This window comes from Marmota marmota, unplaced genomic scaffold (assembly GCF_001458135.2).
Source record: "Marmota marmota marmota unplaced genomic scaffold, marMar, whole genome shotgun sequence".
NCBI classification, from domain to species: Eukaryota; Metazoa; Chordata; class Mammalia; order Rodentia; family Sciuridae; genus Marmota; species Marmota marmota.
This window is the reverse complement of record NW_026006039.1, coordinates 105,623-125,150: the sequence shown is the minus strand read 5'-3', so window position 1 is coordinate 125,150 and position 19,528 is coordinate 105,623. Positions and strand designations below refer to the sequence as shown.

General features: G+C 38.3%; 1 pseudogene; it reads left to right on the top strand.

Moving 5' to 3' along the window:
• The first annotated feature begins 2,754 nt into the window (after positions 1-2,754).
• On the top strand, positions 2,755-3,264 carry LOC107161081 (annotated as a pseudogene).
• The last annotated feature ends 16,264 nt before the right edge of the window (positions 3,265-19,528 follow it).

Genomic DNA, 19,528 nt, shown 5'->3' with positions numbered 1-19,528 from the left:
TTCAGACAGCCCTAGATTCAAATGCAACTCCCTGGAGGTATAGAGAGATACCAGTGCCACTACTAGCCTTGAGGTGCCAGCTGCCTGGAGTAGGAAGAATTACTGCATACGTGATAAGTCCCCAATCAGGCCAACTTCCCCACAGTGTCTGGCTTCTTGTTTACCCTGAAGAACCCCTCCTCACAATAAATTCCTTTGGTGTGTTTCACTATAAATAAAGCATTCATGGGCTTTTTCCCTTTGTTAGGATCAGACCCATCAGGTCTTCTCCACCTGTCAAGCACCCACTTTCAATATAAATATCTTCTGTGTATTTTGCTTTAATTCTTTGTATTACATTCAGCCTTTTATTTCCACCTGGCCCACACCTTCAGGGGTTACGTATTCCCTCCCCACGCAGGTCACTGGTGACATAAGTGTGAATTAATTCCTGAGTTTGTTCTGGGGTTGTGCATGGGCTCTCATCCAGCGAGGAGGTCCACAGAACAGGGTAGAGGAGAGTGTGGCTGTGGAGACACTAATCAAGACCTCCAGAGACCAAGCAGGAAGCAGGTCTGATTTTATTGTGCAGTTATATATACTGCACAATAAAATATATATGTATATATACTCAGTCAGTAGCTCAGCAGATTACAAGCAGCCACCAATACAATTTCTGGCCAACTGTCCTTGCAGCAACCAATCAAGGAGTGGGCTGTGGAGTCAGCACAGGGACTGCAACAGGAGGCCTCATGCCCAGGGCTGTGCCTTCAGGATAAGCAGTTTGCCACACACACCTAGCACAGGGGACTGGTTTGCCACTCAGACTCCCTTAACATATCCCACATCTGCAGTACTCCATGCACTTGTCCCCACAGAGTTGAGTTACATGATTTGCCTGGTCCTATATGAGGATCCTGAGGGACACATGTCTAGCTGGAGAGCTATGGCAGTTTGTTTCTTTGCAGGTTCTAGAATCTGTCTTTGGAATTTGTGAAGGTTTCATGCCAAAGCCAAGATTATCTGAAGGGTATTCCCAGCTAATGACAGCATGACAAGGGTACTAGCCTGGTTATTTCTGCCAGGTTTGGGTCTTTCTTAATAGGGAGTCTCTTGGGTTCCCCCTTACCTGAAAACTTTACTACAGCAAGAGATTTTTCCTCTCCTCCTTCCTTCCTACTCTCCCTTCAGGGTCTGATGCCCATCATAATCTGAAAACACTCTTTTCCTATACCAGCTCCTCTCCCCTCATCTTTCACAAGAAATTTTTCTCCCAAATCTCTTGCACCGCTTTCTTAATGCCTGTCTCCTTTCGCAAAGGACACAAATTAGCAAAATAACCAAGATCCCTCCATTATATAATTTAAAAGTGAAAATATAATTTAATTGATTAACAGAACTCACAAACTGTCCCTAAATATGAATTTAAATTTGCCCACTTCTCTCCAGCTTCATCATTGTTGCCTTACTTCAAGTCACCATCCCTGTTGATTAGGGTGCTGGAAAAACATGCTCAAATTGAACAATTTGTTAAGAGAATAATAAAAGGGCCATTTACAAAGCTGCTGTCTCAAGCTGTCAACTTAAGTTAAGGAAACAAGGGACATAGCCTGCCTGCATTACTTGGGATGAGTGATCATATTCTGACTTCAGGCTCCTCTCTCCCTCCTAGCTCCTACTGGTGCACCCCCTTGGCAAAACCCAGTGGAAACCAGAGGGGATGAAAACTCACTGATGGAAATCCAGTCCTGCTTCCTGGCAGGTAGAGAAGGGTAAAGAATGAATCCAAAGGACCAAATAAGTTATCTAGTAAAATGGTGTCTTGCCCAAAGCTTTGCAAACTCTTGCTATTCCTGTTTCCCTCTTAATCATTCAAACCAGAGTGACATGTTAGAAACAATGTCAACCCTCTGGAACTACCTAATCCCATTCAGTAGCTTCCCACACATACTTAGGATTAAGGATCCATCTTGCACTCACTTCTTTTTCCAACTCCACTTTAGGTAGAAATAAAAATCTGAACTTGTCTTCCTTCCTGGGATGTCTTCATCCTTCACAGTCCTTTGCCTGGAATTTCCAAATCATCATTTGGGACCCAGCTCCCAAGCCAACCCTTTTATACAAGGCCAGTTCCCTTGAAGTCCCCTCCCATTATTCCTGAATTTTGCTTTCATATTACCCACTACTTTGTGATTATTCCCCTATAGGGCTATTTGATGAATGACACCTGCAGAAATTAGTCTTTTGGGGAGGTGTAATTCCTGGTGTAATGTTACATTTCTGAGCCTACAGCAGTGTAACACCCCACACACACTTGTTTGAGTAAATGACATGCCACAGGTAAACTGTATATTTTGGAGTCTAGAATGATGCTGATTTCAAACATTTTTTATTATTATTCTCAAACATTGAAAATTCCTGGAACTTCCAAAACTGTGTGTCCAAAGTCTATCTCTCAAATACCACTAACTGAGCATGCACTATGGGTGAGGCACTCTGAAAACATGAGGAAACAGACCAACAAGGCACCAAACATTTACAACCCCAACATAACTGAATTCACAAATAATAAAGAGGCTGAAATTCCAGAGAAAAATACAAATAGTTGATTATTAAACTGTTTAATAAAATAAAATATCCAAGGAATGAGAAGATACAGGATGTGAAAGACCACTTTAATAAAGATAAATTCTGGGGCTGCCCTGGCATGGGCTCCTGCAGCACAGGCAGAGCTCAGACAGCCCTGGACTTGCAGAGGCATGGTCCAGGGTGGGGATGGGGGTCATGGTGGGTATGCACCGGGTATACAAGTACCCTTTCAAGCAGGTGGTCGCCAGCTTCCTCTGAAGCTATGAATGGATAAAAAATGTCATCTCAAAAAATCTTGGAGGAAAAAATAGATGTATCAACAGGAATCATCTATAGAGAGAGGATTGCAATCTGCCAGAATGTGATTCCAGAAATTTTAAGAAAGGTGAGTATTTTAAAGGTCCCTATTATCCAGTTAGAAGAGGAATCATAGCTCAATCCTCAGGGAAGAAACATGGCTATAAGGAATCACTGTCTTATGTGGACACAGTATGCATCCATGAAGGAAAATTGGACAGAATTCATTCAAAGAGGCAGGATTTTAATCACAGGGGCTGGATTTGTCAATTGTGTTTTGGAAACTTTTGCTGGCACATTCTTAAGATAGGGAGTCAGAAGGGAATTAGAATAATGGAGATGCTGCTAAAAGAACAGTGTGGTGCCCCCTTAGCTGAATAAAGAATCATCAGGGAGCTGTGTCCAGATGTGTTATTTTTTTTCAACAATGACCTCTTGGCCACAACACACCATAGGCACAGTTCCTGGAATGCAGGTTTGAAGATACAGCATTGGTGTTCTAAAGAAGAGGAGACCTCTCTGCCAGTACATAAAATGATACCCTCCCCTTGGAGCTTGCTTCAAGTAGTGGGACTCATGGATACGAGACCATCTAGCTGGATTGTTATGATACAGTCTCTTTATGATTTTATAAATAAAGAAAAGATCCATGTGAGACGATGTCCACTTTTCCTCAGTATATCCTGCCGGTTGTTTGTGGTAGTACCAGGGCAGTTAAAGACAAGATAAAGTCCTGGGGTCATGGTGCTTGTACTTTAATAGCATGATTGTTCATAGGATTCAGGAGAGGATTCTGAAACTTATAAAGTTGTTGATTGTATTAGCTGTTTCTAGGGGGCCTGGAGACAGAAAAGCATGTGCCAGACCTGTGTTGAAGTTAAGCCATATGTATACCAATGTTTAAGATTTTTGATTTCTGTCCACAAGTGATGCATAAGCACTGTTAACATAGCTCTCATAGTGTAATATGGACTGACTGTGCTGTGATCCTCTAGAAGAACATAGAATGGAGGGTGGAAAGCAGGTTCTAGCTGTAGCTCCTAGAAACTTGTTCTTTGATATGGAGCAAACCATTCAACTCTGTTTTTTTACTGGGAGAGTGGGGATAATCAAGCACAGATCTTTCACCTCTGGGTTGTGAAGACTAACAAGATAGTTTTGTTTGAATGCAAATCCATCTACCAGTTCATTGATCATGTCCATAATTTTAAATATTCCTGAAGCTCATTTTTTTTAATTTGTAAAAAGAGGTGATGAAATAAACCTCGTGAGGCTGTTGGACAGCTTACAGTTCATATATATATAAAGCGTCCACCATGCTGCTCGATGCCTAGAAACCCAGTAAATAGAAGCCATTATTATGTAAAACCTTTTGAAAATATGCTTTTCAACTATAATGTAAGGGAATATTATTGTTTGAAAATTAGATGACAGTAGATTGACTTTCCCATGATGAGAAGCCAAAATATGAACGCATGCTACCTAACATAAAGCTTGAAGAGAAGCAATAATTTGGAATTCATCTTCTTAAGATAAAAATTGGACCATTACTAGAAATTCTTGGGGAGATTGTTATTTTTTTAATATTTGAAAATTTTCTACTCAGTGCATTGATAGATTTCAGAGCAATTGCACTTTCTCATACAAGCCTGCCACTGTGAGCCTCCTCTCATGTACTTGAGCTATTTGTGCTGCCTGAATCTTGTCTCCTGGAATAATTTCCCTTCTTTTCCTCAGTGTTTTATTCTTCAGTTATCTTGGAGAAAAAATGAATGCTAGAAACCAGAACACATTTTGACCTTCTCTTCCAGTTTGTAAATGGCATTTAGTAGGCTTTTGGAATAATAGCCTTTTTCCAAAAGTAAGAGGTGGTATAAATTATTGTTGAAGGTGAGAGTTAAGAAATTTTTATTTGGAGATTGATGTTGGAATAAAGTTAACCCTTTTTATTAAACAATTTGCATCCTCTGAAGGCTAGAGTTTTCAACCTTGGTTGTCCATTAGGGTCACCTGGAGAACTTAATGCCATCCTGATAGTGAGGGCTACACCTAGACCAAGAAATCAGAACCTTTAGAAGTGGAACCTAGGCATGAGTGTTTTTAAAAGTTCCCCCATGTGATTCCAAAGGACATGTAAGGATGAGAATTTTATAACAAATTTGAGGTAATTTTCATACATTTATCTGACTTCTTTCATAATATCTCAGAGGTAGGAAAGGATCTCTGTAGCAAGAACTTTTACTAGCAGCAGAGTAGAGCACAGAGAGGCTGAATTAGTGACTTGGTTCCCTGCAGCACTGGCCAATGTAGGCAGTGACCCAGCAGCTGGTCTGATGAGTGAAGCAGACTGTAGCTACTGTAGAGGCCCTGGGAGCACAAGTCTGGTTGAAGGTGAGCAGCTGCTGTCCAGCACCAGCCAGTGTAGGGTGTGGTTGGTTTTTCTACTTTAATTTAAATTTCCCAGGAAAAGACAAAAATTTTCTTTAAAAAAAGAAACATCTTAATTTTCATGTGTTGCAAAATATCCAGAATTGCTTAAAGCATTCATCTAGCCAAACATGTTTGCCAGCCAGTACTTTTCAGCCTGTGTTTGTAGGGTGTTAAAGATTGGCCTGCACATCCCAGCTGATTTTCAATAGATTTGCATGTTTGTATTCTGGACATAAAATGCATCCTGCCTTTTCTCCAAGATTGCTTTTGGGTGCATTTTCCTCCTCATTCCTGGGTAATCATCTGGACCTGCATCAAACACTTTCCCTCACTCAGTATTTTTCCCCAGAGTCATCTTTTACTTCAAGCTTCATATACATGGTTTCAAAATCTTATGGAGTTTTCAGAATTAATTAAGGCATGTTAGATTTTTTAACTCATATGCATATAATAGAAACCCACATTTAACTTTGTCATCTGATGTGTAGTATGAGAAGTGTCAAAGCCAGGAGTACAACTTTGACGGACACACGAGGAACAAGAGTGGGAAGGGTTAATTCAAAGACCTGGCCAGTTTCTTCCTGACTGGGCCACTGAGCCTGCCCTTCAAGGAGAGAATGTACCAGACACCCCTGGAGAGGTTTTCTGACATGCAGGTCCTCTGGTTCTCCCCACACCACCCCAGAGATTCTGATTCATGCACTGGGACTCAGGATCCATATTTTGAAACAAGTTCTTCAGAAGATTTGGTTGTGCTATTCCACAGACCACATTTTGAGAAACACTCATTTGGGAGAGGTATTTTGGGCTTCAGTGTCTCCTGTCATTTAAGAATGTTTTATAGTCAGTTTGGCCCCCTAATCAATGTAGTTGATTTTAGCCAAAAAATTAATCAGAAGTTCAAAAAATTTATACTGGTACTGGGAACAATCCAACAAGAAAATATAACAATAGTAAATATTTATGTCCCTAACATCAGTGCTCCCAATTACATAAAACACTTCATGACTCAGTCAGACCCCAATACAATATTACTGGGTGCATTCAACACACCTCTCACAAATAGAAAGATCATATATAATATTAATAAAGACACTTCAGACATAAAAATATTACAAATCAAATGGATCACAGACATCTATAGAATATTTTATCCTAAAACTGTTGAATTCACTTTCTTTTCAGTTGCTCATGGGAGCTTCATCAAGCTGGTTTCATTTCAGAGTTGCAAGTTTGGTTAAAAGTACATAGATTAAAAAGTGTAATTCACCACATAAATATAATTAAAGACAAGAATCACACAATCATCTCAATAGATACAGAAAGAATCTTTAACAAAGTTCAGCACCCATTCATATTAAAAATCATTGTAGAATCTAGGAGAAAAAAAAAACTTAACCCCAACATCATAAAGGTTACATATGACAAACCTATAGCCAATAACATTCTGAATGTGGAAAAACTGAAACCATTTCCTCTAAAATTTGGAACAAGGCAAGGATGTCCACTCTCACAACTTTTATTTACTATAGTACTTGAAATTTTAGTCAGAGAAATTAGGCAAAGATGTAATTAAATGGATAATGTGATGCAGCCACATTGATGTTCATAGCAGCTCAATTCACTACAGCTATGCTATGGAACCAACCTAGGTGCCCTTCAATAGATGAATGAATAAAGAAAATATGGTACATACACACAATGCAATATTACTTAGCCATAAAGCAGAATGAAATTATGGCATTTGACAGTAAATAGATGGAACTGGAGACTATCATGCTAAGTAAAATATGCCAATCCCAAAAAACCAAAGGCCAAATGTTCTCTCTGATATGTGGATGCTGGCTCACAATAGGTGGGAGGCAAGGGGATGGGAGTTGAGGTTCACCAGATTGGACAGGGGAGAATGTGAAGAAGGGAGGAGGAGTGATAATGGGGAAGACAGTAGAAGGAATCAGACATAAATTTCCTATATTCTTATTTGAATACATGACCAGTGCAACTTCACATCTTATGCAACCACAAGAATGGGAAGTTATACTCCTTGTATGTATGATATATCAAAATACATTCTACTGTCATGTAAAACTAAAAAGAACAAATTTAAAAAATACCCACCAACAGACTTCCAAATAGCAGCCAAGACTAAACACCACCTGTTGGAATTTCCAATTTAGAACTCTCCATCAGCCCTACTATAGAAGTATATAATTTGTCAGAACTCCTCAGTTTATCCCATCCTATATCATGAGAGAGAAAACAGAGCTACTACAATCAGCTTTGGCTCCTGGCCACAACAGCTGACAACTTGGTGAAAAACACAGAGACGTGGGAATTAACAACACCCAGCCTTGTACCCAAGGGTCACAAAGCCCCCCTCAAAAAAACAAATACACACACACACACACACACACAAAGTCACAACAGCATAAGCAGTTAACATCCAACTTTGCCAACAGTGTTGACCTCAGTGGTTTCACCCTTTATTTTTTTAAGAAATGTTTCCTGTTCTCCCACCTTTTCCTTTTTTTAATTTTTTTTTATTTTTTCCAATCTGCATGATTGTGTGTGTGTGTGTATGTGTGTGTACGTTCTTGCCTCAGTGATCGGTTCATTTTTAAATGTTTTCTTTTTTCATCTGCTTATTATTTTGCCTTGGCTTAACTTTGGTGAGGTAAAATTTTGATATTACAATTGTTTGTTCATGCCTTGTTTTGGGTTTCTCTTTTTACTCCTTCTTTACTCTCTTCCCCCATAAATAGCCAAACTTTCCTATTCCCACTTTCTCTTCTTTATTTTTTTTAACTTCTCATCATTTTTACTCCAGCCTTCTTTATAGCTGTCATCTGCCACCTCTCTACTGCTGCTCTCTGTTCACTTTTTAAATGTTTAAAACTTTCTCTTGTCTTTCTACCCCATTTTTCTTCATTTAAGGAAATTTAATTGCACTACATGATAGAATTATATAGTTTATGAAATTCCTGCCCCCACTCATGTTGTTGTGATTATTAATTAGGACAGTAGGCAACATAGTAGATACCTGCTATTTAATGTATGATATAGTTCATAGTATTTTAGTGGTGCTGATGATTAATGCTAACTCCACCATTTCTCTTAAATAGTATTATAGATATCAAAATAGATGCAGAAAATTTATTTTAAGATTTTACATAGATTGCTAGTATTGTTGCTATTCCTTGCTCCTTCTTTCTCTAAGAGGGGCTGGGAAGGGACACTTCAAGTTTACAGAGTAGAGATACTGTTGCTGCTGAGCAACACTCATACTTAGCCATGTAACGGAGCCTCATTCTATACATGAACTAGCCCCACTCAAGCCTCAACCATGCTTCAACACATAGAATAGGGAGACAAAAACCCTAAACCAATGACCAAGCTCAAAGAGGAACAACTAAAGAGGGACTTCAGGACCAACTCTTGGACATATACTCATACAGCAAAAACAGAGAGAAGTCCCTAGAACAAAAAAGATAACTGCATTCAAAAGGACACAGGCAAAAAATAGGGAAAAAAACATTTCAACTAATGCACAAAATCAAGGCCTCTGAAAACTGAGGAAAAAGGTAAATTTCCTGCCAAAATTCACAATCCCCAATGAAGAAACCCACAGATATAGACGTAGATGAAATTCCAAAGAAAGACTATAAAAGAGCTGATTATTAAAATGTTCAATGAACTAAAAGATCTAAGGAATGAATTAAGACAGTGAGGTAAAAGAACAGTTCAATAAAGAAATAGAGATAGCCAGGCGTGGTGGTGCATGCCTGTAATCCCAGCAGCACAGGAGTCTGAGACAGAAGATCATGAGTTCAAAGCCAGCCCCAGCAACTTAGCAAGGCCCTAAGCAACTCAGTGAGACCCTATCTCTAAATAAACTATAAAAAGGGCTGGGGATGTTGCTCACTGGTTAAATGCCCCTGGGTTCAATTCCGGGTGGAAAAAAAAATTGAGGTAGCTGGGTCATGTGATGGTTCTACTCCTACTTTTTTGAAGAATCTCCATACTGCTTTCCAGAATGGTTGTAACAATTTGAAGTTCCACCAACAATGTGTGAGTATTCATTTTCTCCACATATTCACCAACATTTATTGTTATTTATATTCTTGATAATTGACATTCTGACTGGAGATGAAATCTCGGTGTAGTTTTAATTTGCATTTCCTAATTGCTGGAGATATTGAATCTTTTCATGTATTTTTTATGTTTGTATTTTGAATTTTTTATTCTGATTTTTTTAATTGATAGTCTTGTGATGATGAGCAATGGCAGCAATCCAAATCTCTCCATCAGCCACGTGTGGGGAAACAACCTGTACTTGTAGTGTGGTTAAGCTGTGGTGTTCAGTAAGTTAGGTATGTTACTTGAACTTTCAACTTACAATATTTTCAACTTATATTGGATTTATTGGGATGTAACCCTATCATAATTTGAGGATCAGCTGTAATTTTATGGGTATTCTTCTTTCCTGCTCTCTCCTCCTATCCTTCTCTGTTCTGCTCTGCTTCATAAGGCTGACCTGCATGCACTACATTAATGGTGCCCTTGTTGTTTAGCTTCCAGTTAAGGTGAAGCAATGAGTGGTACCAGCCAAAGACTGAAAAGTACAAGTGGGAGAATGCTGGAGTATTTTTCTTCCCTTTCTGCCAGGTTAGCAAGAATTGTAATGTTTTTCTACTAAAATACACAATTGCTCTCCTTCATCTATTCTTTCTGCAAGCTTGAGAAATTACTTCCTACTATTGACCCTATTGTTCAAGAGGTGGTAATAGCTCCTAATTTTTGTATCTCTTACTACTATCACAATTCTTATTGATGTCCTTAATCATGACTACATATTTGTTAATAAATCCTTTATGAAAATTTATTCCTTCAATAAAGAGGCCATATACACATGTTCAGTCAATTTCTAGTTCATGCCTCTTACTCTGGTGTACTTTTTAATAAAAGATTGGCAGGGAGTAAATGATTAGTGATTTGTTTAGCTTCTGAGTAGCCTCATTTGAGTATGCCATCTCTTTTCCTTGTGTAATCCTGACATAGAATTTTTTCATATACTTGTTGACCATTTGTATTTCTTCTTTTGAGAAGTATGTTTAGTTCTTTTGCCCATTTATTGATTGGGTTATTTGTTTTTTATTTGGGGGAGTTGGGGCTTTTTATTTGTTTGAGTTTTGTTCTTATTTTGTTTTGTTGTTGTTGTTGTTGTTCAGTGTTTAGTTTTTTGAGTTCTTTGTATACCCTGGATAATAATGCCCTATCTGAGGAGCAGGTGACAAAGATTTTCTCCCATTCTGTAGGCTCTTTCTTCATGCTCTTGTTTCCTTCACTGTGAAGAATCTTTTTAATTAGATGCCATCCCATTTTTCTTTTTTTTTCACTTTGGAGTCTTTTTTTGGTATTTATTTGTTCTGATTAGATATAAATGACACCAGGATGCATTTTTAATTTATTGTACACAAATGGAGCACAACTTTTCATTTCTCTGGTTGTACACAATGTAGAGTTGCACCATATGTGCAATCATACATGTACCTAAGGTAATGATGTTCATCTCATTCCACCATCTTTCATGCCCCCATGCCCCCTCCCCTCCCCACTTTGCCCAATCATATTTCCTCCATTCTTCCTATCCTGCCCCCCATTATGGATCAGCATCCACTTATCAGAGAAAACATTACTTTAGGAGTCTTGTTAAGAAAGTCAGTTTCTATGCTGACATGTTGGAGTATTGGGCCTACATTTTTTTCTAGCAGTTGCAGCATTTCTGTTCTAATTTTGATCTTAAATCCATTTTGAGTTGACTTTTGTTCAGAGTGAGAGACAGAGGTCAACTTTTAATATCCTATATATAAATTTCCCAGCACCATTTGTTTAAAGGGCTTTCTTTTCTCCAACATATGATTTTGGCACTTGCCTATTTTCAGATAACTGTATTTATGAAAATTTGTCTCCATGTCTTCTATTCAATCCCATTGATCTTCATAATTGTTTTGGTGCCAATACCTTGCTGGTTTTGTTACTATAGCTGTAGTATAATTTGAGATCCATCCCACTCCTCAGTATATATTCAAAAGATTTGAAAGCAGCATATTACAAAAATGTATCCACATTGTTATGGTTTGGATGTGAGGTGTCCCCCAAAAGCTCACATTTGAGACAATGCAAGAACATTCAGAGGAGAAATGATTGGGCTGTAAATGTCAACCCAATCAGTTATTTAATCCCCTGATAGAGATTAACTGAGTGGTAACTGAAGTGGTAGGGTGTGGCTGGAGGAAGTGGGAATTAGAGTGTGTGTATAATTGTATCTGGCAAGTAGAGTCTCTTTTCCTCCCACCCCCCTCTCCTTGATCACCATTATGTGAGCTGCTTTCCTCTGCCACACACTCTGCCACAATGTTCAGCCTCACCTCAAGCCCTGAGGAATGAAGCTAGCCTTCTATAGACTAAGACCTCTGAAACCATGAGCCCTCATGCCGCAGTCTGGCTGGGCACAAATCACGAGCCACCACACAGCTTGTAGATTCAAACAGCAACTCTTTATTCCCGAACTCACACCAGCCATCTACAATCACATTCTGGAGAAATCCACGTTCTCTGCCCAAATCCACCTCCACTGGGCTTCTATCTCCCAAAATATACTGTCTGAATCCCGTGAGAACTCAAGGGGAACTCAGGCAGCAGGATACGCCCTATTCCCAGCAGGAATAATCTTAAACCTGGAACGCCCTAAACCCGATTATCCTAAACCGGGAACACCCTAATCCGCCCTGGTCCTTGAGCAAGGTCACCTACATGCAATGTCACTGCAAAATGTCCTATTTCCACGAGTCCTTCCACTAAGCAACATGGGGTACGCTGGCAAGGAAATTGTCATACCTACTTGGCTAATGGCTCCCAGCATCTCCCCCCTTCTGATTAATTAAACAAGCAATGTGGCTTAAGGACCGTGCCTGGTAGGTTGTCCAATTCAACATATGGTTCTTACCCGTCATGGGAAAAACTGACCTTTAGGCGTCAGCCTCCTGTCTTAGGTTGATACCACTGCAATTGGATCATACACGTCACTGACTACTGGTCCAGCATACAGCCATACTTGTGGATAGGTCTATGCACCAGTGGGGGGGTGAGGTTCTCCTGGTGTCACCAGAGATGCAATTTTTCCCAAGGAGCCGTCAATTGGCTTGGTGTCGTGGCATTTCTGTATCCTCCTCCCTTCTGCTAGTGATGGTCTAAAATTTGGGGGCCAATGGCTATATGCTGGACCGGTAGTCAGTGACAGGTATGATCCAATTGCACTGGTATCAAACAAAGACAGGAGGCTGACGCCTAAAGGTCAGTTTTCCGATGACGGGTAAGAACCATATGTTGAATTGGACAACCTACCAGGCACGGTCCTTAAGCCACATTAACCTCACTCCCCCACTGGCACCAATAAACTTTCCCTCTTCTACAACTATGTTGGTCAGGTCCTTTAGTCACAGCAGCAAAAAAGCTGACTGAAACACACATCAATATTTACAGTAGCACAATTCACAATAGCAAAACTCTGGAATCAACCTAGGTGCCCTTCAATAGATGAATGAATAAAGAAAATGTGGTTTATATACACAATGCAATATACTCAGCCATAAAGAAGAATGGAATTATGGCATTTGCTGGTAAATTGATAGGAACTGGAGACTATCATGCTCAGTGAAATAAGCCAGTCCCAAAAGTTAAAAGTTAAATGTATTCAACTGTCATATATAACTAATTAGAACAAATTAAAATTTTAAAAAAGTTAAAAGTTGAATGTTTTCTCTGATATGCACTAACTAATGAAAAATAAGGAGGGATAAAAAATGAAAAAAGATGAGTGAAGTAGATGAAGTAGATCAGTGGAGTAGAAGAAAGGTCAGTGGAGTAGCAGAGAAAGTATGGGATAGAGAAAGACAGTTGAATAAAGTTGACTTAACTTTCCTGTGTACATACATGAATATACCACAGTGAATCTCACTATCATGTATATCCATGAGACACTAATTTTTTAAAATATCTAAAGTAAATATCAGAAATATCAGTAGAGCATCAGAAAGGAAACAGAAGGAAGGAGAGGAGGGAAAGGGGAAGTATTAGGGATTGATTTTGAACAAATAATATTCCATGCTTTTATAATTATGTCAAAATGAATCCTAAAGTTACATATAACTAAAAATAACCAATTTTAAAAAGAATTTTAAGAAACAAAACAAAGCAAAAGAAAACAAAAATAAATACACATTTGGGGAGAAGTCAGTCAGAACTTCTAAAAATCAAAGATACAATCAAATTTAAAATTCACTTGAATGTAACATCATCAGATTAGATTACATAGAAAATAGATACTATATAGGGCATAGGGGTGGGAGGGAAAGGTAGGGGCAGGGGATTAGCAAGGATGGTGGAATGTGATAGACATCATCATCCAAAGTACATGTATGAAGACACAAATTGGTGTCAACATACTTTATATACAACCAGAGGTATGAAAAATTGTGCTGTATACATGTAATAAGAATTGTAATGCATTCCTCTGTCATTTATTTTTTTAAAAAAATCACTTTAAAAAAAGAAAATAGACCTTCAGGCCTTTAAGACAGGATATGCCCTGTGGGAAACCATCCATAAAACTCATGAGGACTTTTTTCAGCATTGCAGCCAATGAAGGGGTATATCTGGCATTGGGAACTTCCTATGGCAGGCCCACCAGGACAGATCACCAGATGTAAGTGAACTCCCCCTCAGCTCTGACAGAAAGGTCCCCAGAAAGGAGACGGGCATAACTTGCTAGGAGCTGAGCAGTCTACCTTGCCCCCGCCTCTATCCTGTTTTGGTGAAGAACTTTCTATCGAAAGACTTTGATGTTTTCCAACATAAGTAAAGCAAACAGGGGCTCCTTTCTTTGTTAGAAGCTGAACCCATCTGGTCAGCTTTGCCCATCTCCACCCCACCTTTGAAACTACTTTCTGGGTTCTGTGGTTCTCCATTCTATTTTTCTTAGTTTTTATTTCTCTGCCAGCCCATCCCACAGAAGGGATTTGGGAAAGAATACTAAATATGCAATGTAGGAAAAAAATAAGAATCATCATCAGAATATACAAAAACTCTGGGAGAACATCAAGAGACCAAACTTGAAAGTCAGGTTAAATGGATTAGAACTGCTTCAGTGAAATAATACCAGAAAATTTCCTAACCTTAGAAATGATGTAGACATCCATATACAGAATGCATACAGAACACCAAATATACCAGATCCAAAATGAACCTTTCAAAGAAACATTATAATCAAAATGCCTAACATAGAAAATAAGGGAGGGGCTGGGGATGTGGCTCAAGCAGTAGCACATTTGCCTGGCATGCACAGGGTGCTGGGTTCCATCCTCAGCACCATATAAAAGTAAAAATATAGATTCTGTGTCCACCGAAAACTAAAAAAAAAATAAATAAGGGAAAAATATTAAAAGCTGCAAGAGAAAAATGTCAAGTAGTATTTAGAGACAAACCAATAAGATTCACTTCTGATGTTTCAAATTGGATCCAAAATAGAATATGGCTTGGAATGAGATATTCCAAGCTCTAAAAGCAAAAAAACTGTCAGACAAGGTTGCTATATCCAGTACAATTGTCTTTAAGAATCTATGTAAAAATAAATATTTTCCATGATAAGGATAAATAAAATAACTCATAATCACTAAGCCCACACCTCAAATAATACTTAAAGATCTACTACACACAGAAAAAAAAGAAAAAAAACTCAAAGCTCCCAAATAGTTGAAGTTTACTAGAAGAACAACTAGGTAAATGAAAATCAATTCTGAATTATGCAGCAAACAAACCAATGTTGCATGACATAACATCTGTCAATTATAACACTGAATATAAATGATCTCAATTCCCCAATTAAAAGATATATATTGACAGAATGAATTTAAAAGCAAGATCCAGCTATATTCTGCTTGCAAGAGACTCATCTCATAATGCAAAGGCACCCCCCAAGCTGGAAGTTAAAGAATAGAAAAAAAATTCCATTCAAACAGAGTCCAAAAACAAGCACAAATATATTCCCTCATACCTGACAAAGCAGATTTCAAGCAAAACTAAAGCAAGTGAGACAAAGAATATTGTTACATATTGGTAAGGGAACAATCCAACAAAAAGATATAGCAATAGTAAATATTTGACTCAAATGCACATTATTACATAAATAAAATACTTCTTGACACTAAATCCCAGAGACCCCAATACAGTAATGCTAGGTAATTTCAACACACTCCTTTCACCAATAGAGAGGTAATCCAAACATAAATACAATAAAGATATTTTCAACCTAAATAAATGCTATAAATCAGATGGACCTAACAGATAACCGCAGAATATTTCACACAAAAACAGCTGAATTTACTTTCGTCTCAGAAATTGAAGAAATTTCTTCAATTTCTGAGAAGAAAGTAAATTTTGGAAAAATTATGGAAATTTTTCAAAATATACCATATTCTAAGTCACAATATCTTATCAATTTTATATATATATATACAAACACACACACACACACACACACACACATATATATATATATATTATTGTGTAATTATATATATAATTGTTAAGATATATATCTTATTAAAAGATAGTAAGATATATATACATATATGTGTGTATATATATATAATTGCTTATATATATATATATACATATATGTATATATATCCATGCATCCTAGTCGATCAATTTTTTTAAAGAGAGAGAGAAGAAAGAGAGAGAGAGAGTTTTTTAATATTTATTTTTCAGTTTTCGGTGGACACAACATCTTTATTTTATTTTTATGTGGTGCTGAGGATTGAGCCCAGTGCCCCACGCATGCCAGGCGAACGTGTTACCACTTGAGCCACATCCCTAGCCCCTAATAGATCATAATGGAGTTGAACTAGAGATGAATAGCAAGAGAAATTATAAAAACCACATAAACACATGAAGACTGAACAATATTATTTTAAATGAGAAATAGATAATAGAAGAAATCAAGAAATCCTTAGAAACAAATGAGAACAGAACATATTGAAATCTTATCAAAAGGACAGTATGAATGCACTTCTAAGAGGAGGGTTTATAGCACTGAGTACCTACATTTTTAAAAAATAGAAAGATCCAAAATAAATAATCTAATGCTACAACTCAAGGTCTTTGAATAGGAAAAATAAAACAATATCTAACTCAGTAGAAGACAGAAAATAATTAAGATCAGAGACAAAATTAATGAAATTAAAAATTTTAAAAAATACAAAGGGTCAGTGAAACAGAGTTGGTTCTTTGAAAAAATTAAACAAGGCCCAGCGGCCCGCCAGCGCAGTATACAGACCACCCCAACTGGAGGAGGGGCCCATCGGCTGCCTGAGTGACCCAAAGAAGGGGACCAACGGCCTGCCTGCGCGGTAGACAGACCACCCTAACTGGAGGAGGAGCGCAGCCTGCCGCCTGCACGGTAGGCAGACCACACGTCCCAGAGAAGGGGCCCAGCGGCCCACTGACATTGTAGAAAGACCACCCCAACTGGAGGAGGGGCCCGGCGGCCTGCCTGTGCAGTAGACAGACCACCCCAAATGGAGGAGGAGCCCAGCCACCCGCCTGCATGGAAGGCAGACCATGTGGCCCAGAGAGGGGGCACAGCCACCTGCTGGCATGGTAGACAGAACGCCCCAACTGGATGAGGGGCCCAGCTGCCCACCTGTGCAGTCACCTGACCAAGCTCTGGACAAATATAAGGTTTCCCCAACACCCCCCACCTCATCAAACACCTTATGAGAAAAACTGATGGAACTCATCTTGGAAAATCCCACCAACCCTTAAAACCCAACAACAAGTGTGCGTGGCTACCAGCTCCGTTCTACAGCGGATCAGAGTAGAGAGGCCACAGATGGAAGCTCAAGTCCTCTCACACTGACTGCCACAACCACCCTGAACCCAGAGACTCAAGCTAGGAATAGACAATGCCACCAAATGGAAGAAAACAAAACAGAATTCTGAGGGACATTTTTTTTCTTTCTTTTTTTCTCTTCTCTCTCTCTTTTCATCCATTCATCCAGTCTCCTCTACCCTTCCCCCTCTGGTCCTCACAACCTCAACATATGTGAAACCAAGAATTCTGCATGAAAAAGGTCTTTAATAACTGAATTGCCAGAATAATATAACATAGAGGAATTGCATATGCCCCACCTCCCTCCCCCCTTTTTATTTCTATTCTTTTTTCTCTTATTTTCTTTTTCCCACTCTCTTTTTTCTCTTTCTTTCCTTGTTATATGTTTTTCTCCTTCTTACTCCCTCTATCCCAATTGCAACCCCCTAAACTTTACTATTTATAAGTAAAGTAATCTTATAAATACAGATAGGAATTTGAATCTATACATTCTTCCATAAATCACCCATCTATTAGTTAGAGCCTTCCAAAGATACTAAGTTATATTAACCCCATACCCGCACTCCTTTCCCCCTAAACATAACATCCTACACCTGGAATTCACTTTTCTTCAAGCTACCAGAAATGGTATGCCTTTCATGAAACTAATGACTATATTTATAAATCATAATTGAAACCAACATTTGTAGACATAGAGACTAGCTATAAATGTAGTAATAAGGAAAACGTGTGCTTAGATGATGTATTATTGATATTGAGAACTGTTAACATTGTCTTTCTCCACAAAAGGGAGACATTGCCACTATACATGAGCAATATAAATATATAGGGGGAAATCAATAACACATCAGTTTCATAAAGCAGAAAGAAACGTGAGCAGTATGAAAAGACAAGGAAAGAAAAGACCACAAGCAATGCAGGTCAACTCAACTTTAGAAGAGGTAATATCTGCAGCAGATGGAATGTCAGATAAAGAATTCAGGATATACATGCTTCAGATGATCTGGAGTCTCAAGGAAGACATTAGACAGCAAAATCAGACAATGAAAGATCACTTTGACAATGAATTACATAAACAAATCCAAGAAGCAAAAGATAAAGTATACAGGGAGATAGAGGTTATACAAAACAAACAAACAGAAATCCTAGAAATGTAGGAAGCAACAAACCAAATTAAAAACTCAAATGAGAGTACTACCAGAAGAGTAGAACACTTAGAAGATAGAACATCAGACAATGAAGATAAAGTATTTCAACTTGAAAAGAACATAGACAGCTCAGCAAACTGTTAAGAAACCATGAGCATAACATCCAAGAAATATGGGATAACATAAAGAGACCAAACTTAAGAGTTATTGGGATACAGGAAGGTATAGAGGTCCAAACCAAAGGAATGAGCAATCTGTTCAATGAAATAATACGAGAAAACTTCCCAGACTTGAAGAATGAAAAATAATCCCAAATCCTAGAAGCCTACAGGATGCCGAATGTGCAAAATCATAAGAGATCTACACCTAGACACATTATAATGAAGATGCCCAACATACAGAATAAGGAGAGAATTTTAAAAGCTACAAGAGAAAGGAAGCAGATCACATTTAGGGGTAAACCAATCAGGATAACAGCTGATCTTTCAACACAGACTCTGAAAGCTAGAAGATCCTGGAACAACATATTTCAAATGCTGAAAGAAAATGGGTTCCAACCAAGAATTGTGTATCCAGCGAAATTAAGCTTCAGGATGGAAGATGAAATTAAAACCTTCCATGATAAACAAAAGTTAAAGGAATTTGCAGCTAGAAAACCAGCTCTTCAAAACATCCTTGGGAAAACATTACAGGAAAAGGAAATGGAATATAATAATGAAAACCAACAGCGGGATGTAGTACAGTAAAGGGAAAAAATAATCAAAGAGGAAAAACAAATCATGTTAAGTAACATAAATAAACAAATATGGGTGGAAGTACAAACCATATCTCAATAGTAACCCTAAATGTTAATGGCTTAAATGCACCAATCAAGAGACACAGGCTAGTAGAATGGATCAAAAAAAAAAAGATCCAACAATATGCTGCCTACAGGAGATGCATTTGATAGGAAGAGACATACATAGACTGAAGGTGAAAGGTTGGGAAAAATCATATCATTCAAATGGACTTCGGAAACAAGCAGGAGTGTCCATACTCATATCAAATAAAATAGACTTCAAGCCAAAGTTAATCAAAAGGGATAAAGAAGGACACTACATACTGCTCAAGGGAACCATACACCAACAAGACATAA